Source organism: Mixophyes fleayi, chromosome 1 (assembly GCF_038048845.1).
Source record: "Mixophyes fleayi isolate aMixFle1 chromosome 1, aMixFle1.hap1, whole genome shotgun sequence".
In the NCBI taxonomy this organism is placed as follows: Eukaryota; Metazoa; Chordata; class Amphibia; order Anura; family Limnodynastidae; genus Mixophyes; species Mixophyes fleayi.
Window position 1 is genome coordinate 453,109,723 of NC_134402.1, and position 19,012 is coordinate 453,128,734.

Below are 19,012 nucleotides of genomic sequence, written 5' to 3' on the forward strand. Positions count from 1 at the left end.
GTAACAGGAAGATGACTATTCACAGTCTAATAGGAGTTATCCTCTGGCCGCATATCCCAAATGCCTGATAATAGTCTGTTTGATTTTATATTGTGGGGCTTATTTTGGCGTGATACACACTGCCATATCGGGGTGATATACGCTTCCATATCGGGACAATTAATTTACGAATGCAATTGTTGTTAAGCATCATTTAAACTTTAATATCCTGACCATGACCTTATCTGTGGGAAGTTTGTATTTTCCTCCCATTTGCGTGGGTTCCCTTCCACAATCTCCCCACCAAAAAAAACATACTGGTAGGTTAATTGGCTGCTATCAAATTGACCCTAGTCTGTGTGTGTGTGTGTGTGTGTGTGTGTCTGTCTGTGTATGTTAGGGAATTTAGACTGTAAGCTCCAATGGGGTTGGGATTGATGTGAGCGAGTTCTCTGTACAGCGCTGCGGAATCAGTGGCGCTATATAAATAAATGGTGATAATATTGCTGCAGTGTGTTGATCTTACTAATGACATTGCAGTGTAGATTAACCGAAGCTTCTAAAAAAGAAAAGTGGATGGGTTGCCCATAGCAACCAATCAGATTCTATCTATCATGTATCTGGTACATTCTTCAAAATGATAGCAAGAATGTGATTGGTTGCTATGGGCAACATCTCCACTTTTCCTTTTTAGAACGGAAGTTCTACACCTGAGAACGGCTCATGTCTTTGGTTCCAACCCCACTATCAAGGATATTTACATATATTTCTGGCTGTAGACATGGAATAAAAGTAAATATCTTCTCATCTGATAGCTGTGCGTGATATTTTCTCTGTGTGCCTGTTTGTATACAGTGATGATGGCATCACCCCATCTGTAGGGTGTTAGTTCTGTTATACAGCCACAGTATAGCACCGTGACGGCTGTCAGTGACTCCACAGTGACTGGCGTGATATTACAGCTGCCAGTGTTTTCAGCAACCTGACAAGACTGATCCTGTCAGCCGGGTGTTCCAAGATCCTCCCTGGAATAGGGGGAGACGCCTAAAATGCTGGAAAATATGAAGGATTAGGCTGGATGTGGAACCCCGGGATTAGACACTTCTAACGCACATTGCAGAGGGCGGGTCGCAGGAAACTGTGTGATGGGTTCATTAGTGCACAATGCAAACCACACAAACAGGGACACAGGATTAGTGTAATTGCATTCTTTCCTATATATATCTCTGCACACAAGTATAACACACAGTATAGCACACAAGCACCTATAAGCAGTAAAACTCACAAAATATGCAGGGTGCTCTGGTGTCAGATATCTCAATCATCACAGGACCCTCTCACAATTTTGCAATGAGACACAGGAATGCACTGTTTCCCCCCTACCCCCTACTGTAAATTATAAGGATTTTATAAATCACAGAGCTTCTATGAAGACACAGGTCACCAGTCCAAGGGGTATATTTACTAAACTGTGGGTTTGAAAAAGTGGAGATGTTGCCTATAGCAACCAATCAGATTCTAGCTGTCATTTTGTAGAATGCACTAAACAAATGAAAGCTAGAATCTGATTGGTTGCTATAGGCAACATCTCCACTTTTTCAAACCCACAGTTTAGTAAATCTAGCCCAAAATGTTTTTATATAGATCACGGATCTCTGACATGACCCCTGGGATCTGTAATCATTTACAGTCGGGGGTGCGTTATTCCTTATAATACACAAAGTTCCCTAAAGAACTCTGAAGTGATGATGTCAGAACTCACTATTTATACATAAATTATTTACAGGAATTTATACTCATTAGCATCATCATCATCATTATTTATATATATAGCACCACTATTTCTGCAGCACTGTACAGAGAACTCACATCAGACCCTTCCCCAATAGAGCTTACAGTCTAAATTCCCTAACACACACACACACAGACAGCCAGAATAGGGTCAATTTTTTATTGCAGCCAATTAACCTACCAGTATGTTTTTGGAGTGTGGGAGGAAACCAGAGAACCCAGAGGAAACCCACACAAACACAGGGAGAACATACAGACTCCACACAGATAAGGCCATGGTTGGGAATTGAACTCATGACCCCAGTGCTGAGAGTTAGAAGTGCTAACCACTGAGCCACCGTGCTGCATCCTGTCTTTGCTAGTTATACACATATATTATATTCCTGGCATTAGATTATATTCATAAAACAAATCTGCGTTATTTGCCGGGTAATCTTGTGTTAATGGACTTGGAAACAGTTAAAATAAAATGTGATTTATACATTTTATCACTTGCTGTGTGCAATGCTCCCAATACTCATAGAAACAATGTTATCTGGATTTACTTGTAAGGAACATTTTACTGCAGAAAAGGAAGCCAGCGTGTGAAGCAACTGTTTTGCTAATTTTAGGCACAACAGGGAAACTACAGGACTTTCTAAACGATCGTGCTTGTGAAATTGTATAAACTATGTTTTTGCTTGAAGAATCGGTTGGAAAATACAAAAGGATATCACGTCATCATGTTACATTGTTAAATAGAAGTTTAAAACAAAAGATTCAAAATATTGTACTGATAAACTGGAAGCAAATTATTTAGGTAGCAGATGTAGGAGGGATCCTTTCACCCTTCTAGCGATCAGGGGGCATGGATGTCCTTATGTAAACCTTCTCTGATCCTGTCTTCAAACAAAAATTGGTTTAAAGGAGTCGTTTACATTTGTAAATCCATCACCCTAAGTAGCACACCCCATATCAGTCAGGGAGCCTTACTTATTTCCCACTTTGTTATTTTAAAACACTGAACCTAAAGAACAAGACTTCTTATGCAAAAGAGCTACTAATAACACAAATATATGTGTAAGAGTTTGCATACCGTGATAGAAATTGCTTGCTGCAATATCACTCAATTACAACAGCAGCCACGCTCTCCTCAGGGAACCTGAGCTTGCCAGGGAGGGGAAGACCCAAATAAATGCTCAACAGTGTTTTTCAAGATGTTTGCCACCAGGAACAGTGGCTGTGACCTGTACCCGTTGGATGAATATTGGAGCATTTGGGTGCTGAACAAGTGATGCTGGGGATACAGTGGGACTTGGCTGACGAGGACTGTCTACTACTACTAATGAGGACTGCCCCTTCCTAGGGAAGTGTCCTGTCCTTCTACTCTTAGAGGCTCTTACTCACTTCTCTTACTCACTTCAGAGGGCAGCAGGGTAGTATTTACCTGGCTGTTACTTTCCGAGTTCACGAGGTGCCCAAATTTGCTGACTCACAGTTATGTCTGTGCCAAATGCACTCTATGTTTCCCTCTGACGTCCTACAAGATTAAACCCTGAAAGCCTGAGCCTGAGTGGGTTTGATCCTTAGCACAGTCTTTGGACTGATACCTATCCTGGCAGGGGACACGGTGAGTGGTCGAGTACCTTGGGCATTTCTCTTCTTGAACCTGCCTGGGCTACGTACCTAATTCACTCTGCTACGGATCACTTTTTCAGAGTTTGGTCTGCAGGTGACTTATCCTTAAGAGTGCAAACACTTTATTTCCACACATATTGAGCTCCTCCATCGATGAGTCGGTGGTGGACCTTTCCTTGAGTGATGATGGAGGTGAAACTAGAGAAAATTATGAGAATACGGCCTTAGACAATTTAGTAGCCACGTCTAAATGTGATGGGTCCCTTCCAGCAACTGATTCTGTCAACAGGGCTATGCCCTCTGATCCAAATATTCATGATTCAGAATACTAAGGTCAACTCTGAACTCCTTTTTTAGAATGTGATCACATTGCCCAGTTGTTTTTCCCCAGAAGCTCTTCAAGGAATCTGTATTAGATGAATGGTCACCTTCTTGTCTCGCAGCAATTTGAAACTCTTTACTCTGTTTCCCAGGCAGATTTAGTGTTGGGTATCTAGGAGGATCATGGTTCCTCTCTCTACATGAAGATTCAATGAAAGACCATTTGGAGAAAAGGTTAGATGGGCTTTTAAAGAGACTATTTTCCACCTTCGACCTTAAAGAAGAGATGAGATATGATCGCCATTACTAATTCTTTACAGAATTATAACCTTAAATACAAGTGGGGCTTCTCTTCTGAGCTTCAAGTGACCAAAAACGGAAAGACACTTACAGCCAGACCCCCAGAGCAAGGCAAAGAAGTCGATGTTCCCAGTTGCCAACATGTCATCTCACCTTCCAGCCATAAGTCCCCTACTGAGACCTGGGCTTCTCCCTCCCCAATCTGGGGGGTCCACTGAATATAGGCAGGAGGTTCCTGCATCTAATATACATGTCTATAACACTATGGAGCATATGTCTATAACCTGATCACCTGATACCTCCCACTACTCAGAACATGTCTTATTTCCACTCAGATTTCCCAATCATTGATCTGCAGAACCTCATATCCCTCAAGGCGGTTACATCGAACGCTCCTGTTCATCCTCTGCAATGTTTTGGCTGATAATACTATAATACTTTGTTATTCGTACTTTCTGTTTTGTTTTGTCTTGTTAGAGGTGCACTTCTCCCCAATCTATCTCAACTTGTTTGGCTTTTACACTCCACCCCCTCAATCACCTAATTGTTCCAATATGTAATTATTTTTCACATTTTATGCTATCTGACATCTGTCTTGATTGGTCCTCACCTTCTAATGTAGTCCCCCCTTCCTATCCAATGGGAGATAGATAATTCTATGCTCATTTTTGGATTTAATAAATCCGCCTTACGTAACATTTCAACCCCCATGAATTTGGAAATTCTCCTAATGACAGTGGTCACCCAACAAACACACCATTTCCTCCAGGAAATCCGTTCCAGCAGTCACCCCCCATCATTTTTAAGGTACTCAGTTCTCCCAGTAATTTTTCAATCAACAGTAAGCATGGAGGAGTTATAATCCTCATACACAATTTCCCTTAACTTCTACCAAAACAATTGGTAGAAGTAAAGGGAAGAGAAGACATCAATAGTGTTCAGTAAATATCATCCTCTGACTCTGACCCAGGCTTCCATTTATGCTCCCAACTCCCTAAAATCCATATTTTGTTTTATAAATTCTTTGACCAGCCTTTGAAGGTGCCAAAATTATAAAAGCCCCTGTCTGTACCCGTCCTCAGGCCCTGTTAAAAAAAAAGTCAGAATACTGGAATTTAAGCTTCACAGACTCTACAACTTCTGGATAATTAAACATAATTTTACCAAATATTTTACTTATTATTCAGGCAGGTATCACCTTTAAGGTTCAACGTACTGTGCATTCAGAGACGTTCTTCTGCAGATCACTGTTGTAGCACATGATTATTTGCGTTAATGTCGCCTTCCTGTCAGCTTGAACCAGTCTGGCCATTGTCCTCATTAGCATTTCTCTCACAGAACTGCCGCTCACTGGATGTATTTTTATTTCCTCACCATTCTCTGGAAACTCTAAAGACTGTTGTGTGTGAAAATCCCAGGAGATCAGCAATTTCTGAGATACTCAAACCATCTGTTACCTACAATCATTCCACGGTCAAAGCCACATTTCTTCTCATTCTGGTGTTTGGTCAGAACACCTGAACTTCTTGGCCATGGCTGCATGCTTTTATGTATTGAATTGCAGCCACATGATTGGCTGATTAGATATTTGCATTAACGAGCAGGTGTACAGGTGTACATATACCAAGAGTCCACATTTGAGCTTGAAATTCACTCTCCCTGAATCTTCTCAGGACCTAAATCGTGGTGACCAAATTCAGATAACTGTCACAGCTGTGGCGGAAGTAGACTCTGGACATTCAGTCTGAACTGTGTTACTTCTTACGAAGACACAAAGTCTAACGCAGTGTAGGTTTTCGCTAGGAACCACCACAAGGAGGTTTGGCATGTGCTGCTAGCACCATGCAGATTGCAGCTTCCAGGTGTGAATGGCAGGTTAGGTAGTCTAGCGGTAGAGGTACTACCACAAAATGCAGGATCCATGGGAACAGGTACACTCAGGGGTGACGAGAGGGGGGGGAGAAAGTACAAAGTACTAGGGCCCAGCCTGTCTCGGGGCCTGGCCTGTCTGTGAAGTGGAAGAAGCCACCAAGTTGGTCCCCTTGAGAGGTTATAAGAGGGGCCCCAAGAACTTGCTCTACCAGGGCCCGAAATTCCTCCTGGCGGCCATGGGTATACTGGGTACATGGTGATACCAAGAATGCACAGACTTGGTGCGTATACCAAGAAACTGCTGGAAGATTATATTATCAGGATTTCTCTGGAGATAACAGATACCAGGAATGCTCATTACCAATACCAATATGACAGGGACCAAGACTGGACAGAAGAGCTACCACTTATTCTGACATGAAGACCTGGCATAGACAACAGGAACTTTCAATAGTACAAAGGTAAGAGGCACAGGCTCCCTGCAACTAATGCAGGAGAAACTGAGGTTTTAAATAGCGGGCGCGGGCTTTGCACATACGCACACTGACTGTCAGTGACCTTGGCCAGGGGAAGATGCCACTGGAGAGGGGCATGGCCAGCGGGAGAGTCACTTCACAAGATGAGAGTGCGCCAGACCCAGTAAAAGCACCAGCAGGTACGGTGTGTGACAGTAGCAATTCATTGCACCCAGGGCAAGTAACACGTGCAATGAACAGGACTTTGTGTGCCCGTCACCATACAACACAGGCACAGAAGTCCTTTTTTGGCCGCAATAACTCAAAAAGGTGAAGATTTGAATGGTTTGAAGCTAAACATTTATCACTATTTTACAAGCGCAAAAAATAGAACATTTTATTGGCTTCTATGTCTCTCTGGGACCGTGTGCACAATGTATGTTAGGTTGTAAAAATAGTCACTGCTTCAAAAAAATAAAAAGTATTTGCAAAATATAAATCAGAATCAATGGTTTATCTATTTTGTTATGAGTCCTGAGATCATTACCTCATGTGGTGTAATCAAAATAAAAAATAAAAAGCTATAGAAAGCGAAAACTGCTGATCTTGAATATTTTATTGGTAGCACATAGTCATTATTTCATAAATTACAGGGTCTGGCAGAGACGTGTCTCAGCTACTGCACCCAAGAAGTAAGGTTTTGGCATCGATCACCACTCCCTGAGTCTAGAATTCTCAAGGAGCCTCATATGAACCTCTGGCACACACACAAGCTTCACAGTGTGGGGCCCCCGGGGGTCCCTGAGTCAGCAGCAGAATCTAAGCCGCACCCTTTACATCTGCAGAACCGGATCAGATGTAGGATCCCCATCATGCAAAATATTAAGATCACAGACGGTTGGCTTTGTGTTTATAGGCTGTAAAAATTGAGCAATCTGTCTCTCTGTCTCTCAATGCTTTCGGCAATTTTTCCCGTGTAACCTGCTGCCACAACTGCTTCAATCCCGTCTTCCTGACCCAACGCCATGAGGACCGCAAAGGATCTGCAAAAACTCAGACTCACGACCAGCAATAAACAATGCAACAGTGCAACTAATATTCATGAGTTCTGCACAACTTCAATGCAATGGAATAGAAAGCATTTTGTATGTGTTGCTTAGTAGACACTGGTAACGTATCTATTAACTCTACCACAATTCAAAAAAAAAGTATATTTCCTTATATTATTATTATTATTACTACTATTATTATATTTTATTTATAAGGCACCACGAAATATCTGCAGCGCCGTACATGAATTCTACAGTAGTATAAAATCCACAGACAGCAATGATCCATAACACATTACATAATACATTATTAAACTAAACATAATAATACAAAGACCAAACATCTACTATATATAACACATTACACACAGATAACTTGGTAATGCAGATCAAGTTATTTATGGGATAGTGAGTGAGTGTCCAATGAAAACAGGGCTAGGGGAGCAGCCTAGAGGTACAGAGGGCGATGGGATAGTAGAAGGAGGACACGAGGAAAGAGGGCCCTGATCCTGAGAGCTTACATCCTTAAGGGAAGGGAAGACACAAATAGGGGGGTACAGAGTGGGGGAGTGGGGGTGATAACAGAAGAAGAGCCAGTTAGGAGGAGGCTGATAGGTTTGTATAAAGAAATGAGTTTTAAGGACACGTGTGAAGCCTTGGAGAGAAGAAGTTATTGGTGTGGTAGTGAGGAGGCGCTCGTTGGCAGATCAGAGGGGGAAGGCAGGAGTGTGATTAGAGATGAGGTTGGAGATGTAAGTGGTATGCAGGGGCAAACGCAGGATTTGTAGAGGGGGTTTCCACACCACGCCACCAGTGGGCGTGACCAGCATGCATGGGGCGTGGCTATAATATTAGACAGTGCTTGGCTGCTCTCCAACTCTTCCTATCCCCATAATATACATGGGCAATGCTGCGTGCCCTACTGTTAGGTGCACACAGCTCTCCCTTCTCAAGCAGAGCCGTGTGAAACGGGGACAAGGTCCAGCCACCTCAACTATACAGTACCCCAGGCTTGGAGGGGGTTTTCCTATGTAGGGGGTATGGGGGGGTCAGTTGAGAGCTTTGAAGGTGAGGATGGAGAGTTTTAATTGAATTATGTAAGACACAGGGAGCCAACGTAGTGACTGGCAGAGAGGGACAGCAGAGATGGAGCCGTGGGACATAACAATAAGGCGAGTACCGGCATTGATGTTAGACTGAAGAAGGACAAGGCGGAACTTGGCTAAGCCGGATTGGAGGAGGTTACAGTAATCAAGGTGAGAGATAATTGAGGGAAGCCTCTAAACCAGTGATGGACAACCTGATACACTTTAAGGTCCACATGGTGTGGCCCTCTAACCTTCAAAAGGGCCACACATTTCCCCTTAATAACTTAAAATAACACATTTAAACAAAAAAAGAGACACCTATCTGTAATAACAAATCATGAAGCACTTTATACAAGTGTTACAAGCTATAACAAACAGATCTGACTATAAATATAGCAGGAAGGTACTGGGGGCCAGAGTGGAAGGCTTGTGGGGCCGCATGTAGAAAACAACTTTTCTCTGTGTTTAAGTTAGTGGTGAGACGTATAGATCCACATGTGTAGATTACATTGTATAGTTTTTTGCTATCTTTGATTATTTTGGATGATTTTTCAGTACGGTCATTGACAGGATATTGATATATAATTAAGTGTTCCATTGCATATTGTTAGATTTGTGCTCAGAATTGTATTATATTAGGGCAATTCCCTATACAGTGATACAGATTGGCTTCACCTGCGTGACATTTAGGACATATCTGAGTGTCAGACGTTAAGAAACATTTCTTTATACAACTTTGCTGATATTAATATTAATAATTAATCTAATAATCTAACATTTTTAGTATGTTATCCATTGAGATGTCTGTTTTTAATTTTGGGGTTGTCTAATAGGAGATTTATAATGTATAATTTATTTGTAAGGTTTCCTTTATTCTAGTAGCCTTTTCTATTGTCTATTCTTGCATTGAGTTTTACTTATTCTGTTCTTTCTCTTGTCCCTTACTTAATTATATATTGTTCTGTTTATAATTCATTTTAGAAATTACAGCACTGTGGACTCTGTAGAACCTTACCAATAAATTATGATAATAATGATGATGATGGTGATGATGATGATAGTGGTGATGGTGGTGATGATGATGATGATGGTAGTGATGGTTATGATGATGAAGATGATGGTGATGGTGATGGTGGTGGTGATGTTGGTGGTGATGATGATGATGATGGTGATGATGATGATGGTTATGATGGTGATTGTGCAGATGATGATTGTTATGGTGATGATAATGATGATGATGATAGTGGTTTTGGTGGTGATGACGGTTGTGATGATGATGATGGAAGTTATGATGATGGTGATAGTGATAGTGGTGGTGGTGATGGTGATGGTGGTGATGACGATGGAAGTGATGATGATGATGGTTATTATGGTGGTGATGGCTATGATGATGAAGGTGATGGTGATGATGGTGGTGATGGTGATAATGGTGATGATGGTGGTGATGGTGGTGATGGTGATGATGATGATGATGGTGATTGTGATGATGATGATGATGATGATGATGATGATGGTGATGATGGTGGTGATGGTGATGATGATGATGATGGTTATGATGGTGATTGTGATGATGGTGATGGTGATAATGGTGGTGATGGTGATGATGATGATGGTTATGATGGTGATTGTGATGATGATGATGATGGTGATGGTGATGGTGATGATGGTGGTGATGATGATGATGATGATGATGGTTATGATGGTGATTGTGCAGATGACGATTGTTATGATGATGATGATGGTGGTTTTGGTGGTGATGACGGTTGTGATGATGATGATGGAAGTTCTGATGATGGTGATGGTGATAGTGGTGGTGGTGATGGTGATGGTGGTGATGACGATGGAAGTGATGATGATGATGGTTATGATGGTGATTGTGCAGATGATGATTGTTATGATGATGATGATGGTGGTTTTGGTGGTGATGACAGTTGTGATGATGATGATGATGGAAGTTATGATGATGGTGATGGTGATAGTGGTGGTGGTGATGGTGATGGTGGTGATGATGATGGAAGTGATGATGATGATGGTTATGATGGTGGTGATGGCTATGATGATGAAGATGATGATGGTGATGGTGATGATGGTGGTGATGGTGATAATGGTGATGATGGTGATGATGATGATGATGGTTATGATGGTGATTGTGATGGTGATGATGATGATGATGGTGATGGTGGTGATGGTGATGATGGTGATGGTTATGATGGTGATTGTGATGATGATGATGATGATGGTGATGATGGTGGTGATGGTGATGATGATGATGGTTATGATGGTGATTGTGCAGATGATGATTGTTATGGTGATGATAATGATGATGATGATGATGGTGGTGGTTTTAGTGATGATGAAAATAATGATTCCCAGGTGGAGGACGTAGCAGATGCAACAGAAGATCCAATCTAGCGTCTCATTCCTCAAAATACAAATTGTTCAGAAAAAAGTCTGTTCCCTCCAGAGCAGTGAAATCTGCCACCAGGATATCTGGGATCTCACTAAGTGGAATGTCACCCAAGGAAGCAGGGTAATCGGATAGAGAAACTGATTAGCAAGGATGATATAGGACAGAGACCCACCATCACATCAGCTATTTATATAGCGCCACAAATTCCGCAGCGCTGTACAGAGAACTCACATCAGTCTCTGCCCCCATTGGAGCTTACAGTCTAATGTAAGTGTGGCTCACAATCCAGCCCTTGCTAGATGTAAACCCCTATACCTGGGAGGGGAGTTCATCTGATTTTAACTGCACTTTAATCGTGTTTAAAGCATATAGGTCAGTGTAGGACCTGTATATAATGAGGTGCCCTTGACGCTGGGATACAGGCTTAAATGTTTTGATCAAAATATAAACTAATACCTCATGTTTTCATATTGCTAGATACATACAGACATACATTGTTAAGGATAAGTGCTGACAACAACTGTTTTTTAGTCTAAGTTCCCTAACATACACACAGACTGAGAGAGACTAGGGTCAATTTGATAGCAGCCAATTAACCTACCAGTATGTTTTTGGAGTGTGGGAGGAAACTGGAGCACCTTGATGAAACCCAGGCAAACATGGGGAGAACATACACACTCCACAGAGATAAGGCCGTGGTCTGGAATCGAACTTATGACCCGAGTGCTGTGAGGCAGAAGTGCTAACCACTGATGCTGCCCCAAAAAGATCAGGATAACTAACACAACAGAATGACACTGTTAGATTTAATATAACCTGGGAAATAATGAACAAAGCTCCAATGATTTCCAGAAAATATATCCTGAATTATTGCTTAAAATCGAAGACCTGGAAAACCGGTTAATGAGGAACAAACTCAGCATTGTTGGCTTCCTGGAGAAGGTGGAGGAGGGAGATCCTGAGCGTGTGTTAGAGAAAGGGCTGCAAATACAAGCGGAGGATAAATGTTTCACCCCTAGTCTTTCATTGGAGTGAGCTTACCCCATCCCAGACAAAAATCCATCTCCTGGTGCCTAGTGCCACCTGTAATTACATGGCTCCTAAAACAGTTTAATCAGGAAAATCAATCCCATCGGCCAGGAAAAAGGTCCTTTAATATTTACAAATAACACCCAAGTAACAGCAGGCCCTGGCAGCCATGGGTATGCTGGTGCTTGTAGTACTACAGGCATTAGGATGCCCAAACTGGTAATGGCAATCTGGGCTTGCCAGGACCTGTAGTGCACCAACACAAAATTGTCTCTATATTAATAAAACAACTTTTATTACCCTGCACCCACCACCCAGGGGTGTGGGAAAAGCACTAATGCTTGCAGCGCTGGGCTCGGTACTCCAGGGGGGGGGGGGCACACTTTTTTTGCGGACCCGAACTCTCTAGGGAATCCAGCCCTGTGCTGACCAGCCTGTGGCTCAGTGTAATTATAGCAGGTGGACCCCACGCGGCGGGCTCCCTCGCTATAGAGCCACCAGCCCTGGCTGGCAGAGCCCAGTGCTAGTTGTAGAAAAATTAGGGGGACCTCATGGCTGTTGTTTCCCCAATTTTGCTACTACTGGCCTAGGCTGGCAGCACTATGGTTAATTTGTGAGGGGGGGACATGTTGTTTTTATAAACTATTTCTTTATTTTAACACTGCATTATACAAACTCGTCCGGTTGCTGTAACGCCGCTGGGTCCCCCTGCTGGCACAGGGAATAGAACGTATCCTGCAGTGTCTTGTGTAGAAGAGCAGAGTAAAAATTCACCTGTAGTCAACAAGGAACGTATCTTGACATCCGTTCCTTGTTGACTACGGGAGTATGCAGAGCAGATTTGTGAGGCTTATTACTACCTGAATTTGAGGTCATTAATGACTCAGGCCAAGGGGTCCTCCTCAAGATGTTTCCTAATGAGATACGGTTTTCAGTAATGTCATTATCCAATGCTCAATGCTCGTGTGTTAGAGACAAGGCATATATTTTGATTATTATGATGTTGATGATGATAAAGATGGATGATGATGATGGTAATGTTGATGTTGATGATGAAGGATGATGATGCTGATGATGATAATAATAATAATGATGGTAATGATGATGTTGATGATAATAATGGCGATGATGATGATAATGATGATGATGATGATGATGGTGGATGATGGTGTTGATGATGGTGACGATGAAGATGATGATGATAATGGTAACGATGAAGATGATGATGGATGATAAAGGTGATGATGATGATAATGATAATGATGATTACGATGAAGATGATGATGATGGTGATGATGACGATGAAGATAATGATGATGGATGATGATGATAATCATAATAATAATGACGATGATGATGGTAATGATGATGATGATGATGGATGATGATAGATGATAATGATAAAGACATTGTTGATGATGGTAATGATGATGTTGTTGATGATAATAAAGATGATGATGATGACGGATGATGATGGTGATGATGATGGTGATGGATGATAATGATGGATGATAATGATGGTGATGATGATGGTGACGATGAAGATGGTGATGATGATGATGGTGACGATGAAGATGATGATGATGGCTATGATGATGATGATGATGATGGTGATGATGATGATGGCTATGATGATGATGATGATAATGATGACAATGATGGTGATGATCATCATCATCATTTATTTATATAGCGCCAGCAGATTCCATAGTGCTCTACAATTGGGAACAAACAGCAATAAAACAATACTGGGTAATACATACATATAGGAAGGTAAGAGGGTCCTGCTCGCAAGCTTACAATCTATGGGACAATGGATTCATACACACGGGTAAGTGCTACATCATAATGAATATTTGTCCAGCTACAATGCAAAGGCCACAAAGTATTTAGTGGGCTGTCTGATCAGTCACACAACAATGTTGGTCAGAGGGTTGTTGTCTTGTGTTAACTGTGTAGAGGTTGGTAATAGGGTAACCTAGGGAGATTAAGAGGGTGGTAAAGGAATATTATAAGCTTGCCTGAAGAGGGGGGTTTTCAGAGAATGCTTGAAGGTTTGAAGACTAGAAGAAAGTTGTCACTCACCGGACTGTGAGTGCTACTTCTAAGGTAGCTAGGAACCGTGTCCGTCCATTATAATGAGGTACTGCGCATGTGCAGTCCCTTTTAACCTTCAGTTCTGTTCCTTTAACTTAATTGGCTGATCAGGCAACACTCCCTATATTAAGCACCTGTGGTCAATACCACGTTGCCTGATCTTGGAGTCTCATTCCTCATGAGTCTCTGAAGGTGTTCCAGTGCCTCCTCGTGTGTTCAGCTTATGCTGATTCCTGTTTGCCGTTTGTGGTTTCCAGACCACTTCTACTCCTCGTGTTCCTAGTGACTTCAGCAGCTGATTCCTATCCGCTGCCTCCGTGTATCTACAGTTACAGATTACTGCAAACTCTCCTGTGTTTCATCGTGACTCCCGCAGCTGATTCCTATCCACTGTCTCCGTGTATCTACAGTTACAGATTACTGCAAACTCTCCTGTGTTTCATCGTGACTCCAGCAGCTGATTCCTATCTGCTGCCTCCGTGTGTCTAACAAGTTACAGATCTCTCCAACTCTCCTGTGTTACATCGCTACTGTTCCAGCTGATTCCTGTTCGCTACTTCATCGTGTCTACAGAGTCCTGCTCGTCTCAGCGCTCCAGTCTGCATTCTACCTGCCGTCAGCTGACCCGCTGCCTACTGCTTCTACAGTGTGTCCATTTGTGTCAACTTGCTTGTTAGCATCGAGTCTACGCTCCTCGGCTTCCAGCTCTGCTACATCGCTTCAGCTCTCCCGTGGTCTCCTGCTGTCCAATTCGATATACTACTGCTTCCTGAGTATTTTGTCGTCCTTGCTGGCCTACCTACAGTGCGCTGCACCTACCTGCCGCTTCCATTCTGCAAGGACTTCTCATCTCGTCTGTTCCCTGCCGCTCAGGTATCCCTGCAGCTATCTCTAACAGCCTGCTCATCTGAACCACGGTATGCATACTTCTCATTGACTGTGCTGGTGTATTGCATATCCATCTGGACTGAGTTGTTCTCCTCCGGAGTTTCCATCCTCTGAGACTATTGCTATTATTGACTGTGTTTCCTTTTGCTGGACTATTCTAGTGACTTTGTTTATCTGTGCAGTGCTGTTCATTCATTATTATTATTGTGTGCAGTTCAACGTGGGATCAAGTTCAGTGTACCCGTGTAGACTCTGCATTGCATTTATCTCCTCGTGTCCTTCCTCACATATACATTCAGTGGTACAACTTGCTAGAGGCAGACCACTGATTCCTGTTTCCCTGTGTCACCAGTTGCATATATCCTCTCACATAAGCAGTGGTACAACTTGCTACACGCAGACCACTGACTTCCCCGTTACCTTCACCTGGATTCCATTCCTTCACTACAGACAGCGGTACAACTTGCTATACGCAGACCGCTGACTTCCACCTCCTTATTACTCCTGGACATTCCTTCTCACTATAGCAGTGGTACAACTTGCCGTGCACAGACCACTGACTACCCTCACGTGTCCTTTTCCATCCAGATCCTCGTGTTCAGTTACCTATTGTTTACCAGTGCTGCTAGTCATAGACTTTCTGAGCATTCTCTAACCATCTGCTGTTTCCAGTTCCATTATCACCCTGCCACCAGAGTATCATATACCAACTCTACTGCTCTGATAAGACCATCAGCGGGTGATACTGGGTAAAGACTCCTAGTGCCCGTGACAAAAGTCTTGTGGTGTGAGGGAGGGAATTCCATAAAGTGGGTGCAGCCCGAAAAAAGTCCTGTAACCGAGAATGGGAGGAAGTGATGAAAGTGGAGGAGAGACGTGGATCTTGTGCAGAACAGAGGTGTCGAGTTGGGAGATATTTTGAGACAAGTGAGGAGATGTATGTCGGTGCAATTTTGTTGAAGGCCTTATATGTTAGAAGAATTTTATATTGAATTCATTGAAAAACAGGCAACCAATGTAGAGACTCACAGAGTGACTCAGCAGATATAAAACGATTCGCAAGGAAAATTAGTCTGGTCGCTGCGTGCAAAACAGATTGTAGGGGCTCGAATCTGAATTTGGGAAGACCAGTAAGGAGGGGATTACAATACTCAATGCGGGAGATGATAAGTGCATGAATTAAAGTTTTTGCAGTGTCTTGTGTCAGATATGTACATATTCTGGAAATGATTTTTAGATGTATGCAGCATGATGTAAATATAGAGTTGATGTGGGGCACAAAGGATAGTTGTGAATCAAGGATTACACCTAGGCAGCAAGTTTGCAGGGTGGGATTTATGGTCATTTTATCAACAGAAATAGAAATGTCAGGCAGGAAGCTTCTATTGTTAAGTGGGGGAAATGATGATGATGATGATGATGATGATGATGATGATGATGATGACGATGACACCTGCAGCACTATCTAGCCGCTTCTGATTGGCTGTTTGTGTATCGACTAGTCTCTATATTGTACATGACAGTATACCATGTACGAATAGGGAAACGTGACTTTAACAACTAACACCAAGCTGCTTCTTTGCGCTACCATTGGGCGTAAGTATATACATTTGAACGCCTGGCGTACGACTGATGTAGAAATACCGCTGTGTACAACTCAAAATACACATGTGAGACTGCAATATTTTTAGTCGAAATTTTTACACGTATGTTTTATTGTCCAAGGATTTTATAATAGGATAAAAGTGGGCTGGTGTTTAGATCATGAGAAATCAGCTCTCTGACATTTATTACTGGAGACAAATATTACAGAGTCAACATTGCTGGCTGGAAAAGCCTTGGACGAGATCCACCTTCTCCAGCTAATGGACGGTAATTCAGGATTATTTAAAGTGCTTTCCGGGAGCTCATCATTGTACATGTGAAGAAAATAAGTCAAGTTTGATTGATGAGTTTAATATCTTTGTTGGATGTTAGGGGGATGACTTGTAACGAATATAAAAGTTTGGGAACTAAGATTTTGACATCTAGCCCTAAATATCTCTTCATACCCTGACCATGACCACAGAATTCTTAGCATTGGGTCTGATGATAAGTTAAATGACAATGGGGAATGGGAGAATAATTGGTTCGTTCCTGGAGACACCATGAAATCATCTCCCTGGTGACCATTAATTAGCAAAGTGATTGATTTGTGTATAATATTTTCTGACATGTGAAAAGTTTAAATAAATACTGGGATTAGAAGATGCACGAAAAGACATTACTGCAGAGATGACTGTGCGAATACCCCTCCTCAAATGTCTTCCATTCACAAAACCCAGCGGACGTGCTCTTAATAGTTTATGGCGGGCCAATTAAAAGCAGAGAGAGAAAAGAGATGTTGCCCATAGCAACCAATCAGGTTCTAGCTATCATTTATCTAGTACATTCTATAAAAGGATAACAAGAATCTGATTGGTTGCTGTAGGCAACACTTCTACTTGTATGTTGCACTGCAGTTTGTATATGATCAGGGTGTATTGGATTTTAATATCTAACAGTATTTACCAACAGGTTTTGAATTTGGTAATGATTTTGGTAGCCCTGGTATTTTCCATTATTGTATCCTTAATTAAAGTGCCTTGGCTATATTTACCAAACTGTTTCCTTTCTTATCTCTCCATCTATAAAATCTATTTTCTGTATAACCAGTTTGTAGTTGTGCTTTAGCAAACAGGAAACTTTCCATTTTTTTGAATAGATGTTTAAGGAAACGTCTGTTGCTTTATGGACATATTGGTTATACATTTTCATAACATTTGTCTGTAAACTGTTGTATTTATCACAGTAAATTCTTTTCTTGCTTTGGTACATAAGCCGTATGTCTGTGCACCACCGGGTTTGACGCCTACTAAAACAGATCAGGGTCGTGCCAGCCTGCTAAATTGTCTGCGACGTATTCCAACCAACATGCATCAAGGTTCAATAAAAAGTCTTCTCAATGCTTTAAAGAGGAGGGGAAGTGCCAAAGGCGTGTTTTTTTCATGGGGAACTGCGATTTTATGTTTACTGTGAGAGGGTCATAGTTGGGAATTATAACGTCCCTAATATTTGGAGAAGTTGTCCTAGGAAAGAGGTAATTAGTAGTTGATATGCAGTCGATACGAGAAAAAAAACGGTGGACCAGATAGAGAAAGGTGTATGTTTTCTCTGTTTCATTGTAGAGTCTCTATGGGCCAGAGACAATGGGCTAGATTTACTAAACTGCGGGTTTGAAAAAGTGGAGATGTTGCCTATAGCAACCAGATTCTTGTTACCATTTGTTTAGTACATTCTACAAAATGACAGCTAGAATCTGATTGGTTGCTATAGGCAACATCTCCACTTTTTCAAACCCGCAGTTTAGTAAATATACCGCAATGAGTCTTTAAAAAAGATATACTAACCCAACAAGGGGTCCAGAGATGTAGTATTTCCTGGTTTATGTAGTTTGTGATCATTTACTGCGTTAAAGTCCCCTCCCATTAAGTTTGTGTCTGAACCTATAACAGGGGAGCATTGATCTCTAGTAGTGTGAATTTCTCCTGCAAGCAATATATCCAACGTGATCTAGGACTGTGCTGAGTACATGGTAGGGTAATTGATTTGTAGAATGGTCACCCCTCTCTTTATGGTGAGAATCAATGCAGAGAAACTCTTGGATCCAATCACGTCTAAAGCCCCTCTTATTTGCCCCCCCTACCTATGTGTCTTTGGAGATAGACGATATCTGGAGGTTGCTACTTTTTCCCTGGAGTATTTAGAACAGCTATGTCAGTAAGAGAAAGAAAGAAGTAATAATACCACTGTATAGGTCATTGGTACGGCCTCATCTAGATACTGTGTTCAGTTCTGGAGGCCGTATCTCCAGAAGGATATAAATACATTACAGACTGTACAAAGAAGGGCAACTAAAATGGTGCACGGCCTACAGCACAAAACTTACCCGGAAAGACTAAAAGATGTTAATATGTATAGTTTGGAGCAGAGAAGGGAAAGAGGAACAGGATAGAAACTTTCATATATAACAAGGGTTATAACAAGGTGCAGGAGGGAAACATTCTACAAATGAAGAGAAGTATTAGAACACGAGGA